Source organism: Musa acuminata, chromosome BXJ2-1 (genome assembly GCF_036884655.1).
Source record: "Musa acuminata AAA Group cultivar baxijiao chromosome BXJ2-1, Cavendish_Baxijiao_AAA, whole genome shotgun sequence".
Classification (NCBI taxonomy): domain Eukaryota; kingdom Viridiplantae; phylum Streptophyta; class Magnoliopsida; order Zingiberales; family Musaceae; genus Musa; species Musa acuminata.
In genome coordinates, this window is record NC_088338.1 from 34,213,091 (window position 1) to 34,217,707 (window position 4,617).

Here is a 4,617-nt window from a genome sequence, read left to right on the forward strand (position 1 = left end):
AACGTACTAGGTCACTGCACCGTAGTCCCCAAATGATATAGGGGAATATAATCCATTGGACATGTCTGTCCTTAGTTACCATATACCTATAGTCCCTCATCCATCTAATATCTCAGAGACCATATACCGAGAATGGTGCTGTCATACCCATATGCTTTTTACTTGGAGTCTTGCTCTAATTGGATTCTCCTAGAGAACTCTTTATATCTCAATCCGAATGACCCTGGCTAGGGATTTTTCTTATCAAGAACACATGAGATATTCCTCTTATGATACCAAGATCTGATGATCCTCTATCGACACTCAATAGTTCTCATAAGGTTGGCTACCACTCCTGATGACCGGTTGTGCTAAATCTGAAACCTCTAGACCTATAAGTTTGGTATTAAAGAGGGGTACTCATATAGGACATCCTTGGTATCTTAAGTCTAAGGACCATATATACCACTAGGACTATTGAATCGTTGTCTGACAATAAGGCATCATCAACCATTCAACATTCCGTAAGCGGATCAATCAGTGAACTCATTCTCCAATGAGTACATGTATTGTGTCCCTAGTGTCCCCATATGAGTAGCTATGAGACTAGTCGCATCCATTATATGTTGAATCTTGGATTTTGATGATGAAGTCAATTGTCATTTGTTTATCTAATCTATATGTTGAGATAAGTGTGCAGGATTAACTACGATGACGGTAAGACATGCAGTAGGTGTTGAGCCGGAGTCAAGACTAAGATCACGTTGGGGGTTCGAGAGTTCGTCGGAAGTCCGGACATTCGTCGGAAGTTCTACGGGAACAATCCGAGAAGTCCAAGAGCTTGCTAAAGAAGCTCGTTAGAACTTGCCAAGAAGATCATCGCAAAGTCTAGGAGTTTGTTGGGAGTCCGCTGGAGCATCGTCGAGTGTTCGTCAGATGTTCGTCGAAAGTTCGCCGGAAGCTCGCAGGAAGAAGCGATTGATGCACCGGAACATGATTTGTAGTATTGATGTCTTAATTGTCATAGTTAGTATATATATTAAGTTAGGATTGGGAGGTGATCCCATTAACTTAATCAGGGGCCAACTAGGCCCTTAACAGACCCAAATTGGGCCGAATGGAACAGCCTATTCGGACCCAGAATTCCTGACCGGCAATGGCACCGCCCAGGAGACTCAGTCTCCCAAAAGTTCTAGGCGATAGTACCACCCCTGTCAGGCGGTGGTACCGCCTGAGCTCAGTTTTTGAGCATTGTCAAACGGTAGTATCGCCCAAACTGAGCGGTAGTACCACTCAGTGACAGATGACAGGTGGTAGTACCGCCCAGTTATGGCGGTGGTACCGCCAGGACCCTAGAAATCCAGGAATAGACAGTTTTGAGCTCTAATTTCAAACTGATTGGGGCCTATATAAACCCCACCCTTTCCTGCATGAAAGGGCACTGAAAGCTTGCTTTAACTTTGAGTATTTGAGGGCTTAAAAGTGTTGTAAAAGGCTAGAGTTCTTCTCCCTCTTTCTTTCTAAGTGTTGATCATTCAAGAGAGGAGTGAAAACTTATAAGGATTGTCTCTTAAGCCCGTCAAAAGGAGAAAAGCTGTAAAAGGGTGGTTGGCCTTCGCCTATTGAAAGAAGGGCTCTAGTGGATGTCGGTGACCTTATCGGAGGAGGAAGATCTTTCTGAAATGGTTTTTGACGAAATCATATTTTATCGTATGAAAGTCATTTTAACCGACGAAAGTTTTTTGCTGCACTAATTCAACCCCCCCCCCCTCTTAGTGCTCTTGATCCTAACAATTGGTATCAGAGCGGGTTCACTCTTAGTTGGATTAAAACCCAAAAGAGATGGCAATTGCCGGAAACCAAGAAGGTCACTCTATTACACATCCGCCCATGTTCAATGGGATGGATTACACCTATTGAAAGACCCGAATGAGTATCTTCCTTATTTTCATAAATTTTAAACTTTGGAATATTATAGAAAATAGATTTTCAAAGTCTTATCTTTCAATGATCGATTGGAATGAATTGGAAAAGAAGACTTTCGCTCTAAATGCAAAGGCTATGATTGCCTTATTTTGTGCACTAGATAAAAACGAGTTCAATTGTGTTTCGATTTGTGAAACTGCATTTGATATTTGGCATACACTCGAAGTGACTCACGAATGTATGAGTAGAGTAAAAGAGTCAAAAATCGTAATTGTGTAAAATCATCATGGCAATCAAGTGATTTGATCATTCAATCAGGAAAGTCCAAAAAATAATTTTAACAAGTTCAATCATTCGGACATATTTTTGCCATAGTTTTTCAAATACAATCATGAAGATAAGACATGCTCATCATCACGGTAGTATGATAGCAAGTTTACAATATACAAACTAGCAAAAAATTTTAACATTTTAAGACACGCAAGCTAGCAATTTTGAGATGTTCAAGAAAGCAATTTTGAGATAGTCTGTCCGATTATCTCGATATATATATATATATATATATATATATATATATATATATATATATATATATATATATATATATATATATATATATATATATATATATATATATATATATATATATATATATATATATATATATATATATATATATATATATGCAACAAGAAATTTAAAGTGATAAAATACTAAATAATAATAATATGAAAAAAGATTGTGTGTCAATTCATAAGTGTCATCACTCACATGGTTGGCTTGTATGATACCTATGACTAGCAATCTCCCACTCGACGTAAAGCCAACCACCCATATGCCTGATCCCCATTAGACCCTTGTGACGCTCAAAGACAATATGAGACAATGGCTTTGTTTGTGGATCTGTGATGAGACAACTCGAGTCTATGTAACCTTCAACCTTGAGGCTACTACCTCCATATGCTAGTAAAAGATCCTCGGTCTTTCTCAAGTACTTAATGATACACTTTATTGTTTTCCAGTGCTCCAAGGCTATATCCGCCTGATACCTATTCATGACACTCAGAGCAAGTGTTATATCAGGTTTGATATAAAGTATGACATACATGATAGACCCTATCATGGAGGTATAGGGTATCCTATCCATGTTTGTCCTTTCTTCAAGAGTATTTGGGGACATACTCCTAGAAAGCGATATCTCATGTCTCATCGGTATATGTACTTGGACTAGGACAAGTCAAGCATCCTCTTGGATCTATCTCTATAGATTCGAATCCCCAAGATATAGGATGCTTTCCCTAAGTCCTTTATGGAAAAGTGTCTAGATAACCAAGTCTTTATTGTGGATAACATTCCTACATCATTCTCAAGTCTTGAATCTATGTTTTTGCTAGGTGACATTGGTTAAATATAATTACAATATGATGAGTAAATCTTGTGAGACACTTTTCATATTTCTTTTTGTTTCTAATTCTCAGTTTGTTCTTTCCTTATGAAGAACTATGTTAAAAGAAGAAAGTGTTGTACAAATTGATCTCTAGGAAGCTTTTGAGTATCCTCTTGATGAATCTATAAATTTGGTATCACTCTACTCACTCTATATAGTATTAGATACACGAAAATGATTTTCTCTTCTTTTATGTGAATCATAAATCTCTAAAAGTCTTTAAATGAGACTAGTGAGGGCAACATCTTGAGTTCTTTTTTGTACTTGATCAGCTCATCTTTCTCGGTATTCCACTGTCAATAGAAAAGATAATTTATTCTAACTCTACAACCATATTGGGATTATATACTTTCTGTTTGCAGAAAGATAATTCATGTTTTGTGATGTTTATATGCTTCTATCATACATTTAGCTTTCGGATAAGTTATGGCCATAACATTCCAAGTTATAGCAAGTGAAATCATGCCTGGTGCTTTGCAGACATGACATTATGGTTTATGGCCATAAGTTAGTCAGTGAATTTATGTGAGAACATTAGAGCTTTCACAAGAATAAGGCCTTTATAGGTAAGTTGTGGAGTTATGTTTTCTTATCTCTTTGCCTTAGCCTCAAATAAGTATGATCAGATTATTCAAAAATAAACATGGCTACCACATCAAGAGGCTTTGGCCACTACAAAATCTCAGAAATCTCTTTGCCTTAGCCTCAAATAAGTATGATCAGATTATTCAAAAATAAACATGGCTACCACATCAAGAGGCTTTGGCCACTACAAAATCTCAGAAAGTTTAAATGTATGTAGCTATATCCCTCTAGGCCATAGGATATTCATTATCTTATTCAAGTCCATGGTACTCATTTGTTACGTCAATCATATAGGAAGAGTAGTGCCTGCTAAATAACAAAAACACTCTACATATTAGTGGGCTTCACTTATTGATTAGATTTTGACTACTTGATTATGTGGAAAACTCATAATAATTAGGTAATATTTGAATCTTCATGAAGAAAAAGTAAATAGTATTCGGTTATTTTGTGTTGAATTAGGAGGTAATATTTGACTACTTGACTATGTTAAAAGTTGAAAATAAATAGGTAATATTTAAATTTCTTGAAGAAAAATTAAATAAGATTTTGTTATTTTCTTAGAAAATGTTTTCAAGTATAGATGTTCGTGTTCAATTAGGAGGGAGTTAGTCCTATTGCAACTTTTGATGAATAAGCACATGATCGTTTATAAGAATAGAATTATGAAGATTAGCTTA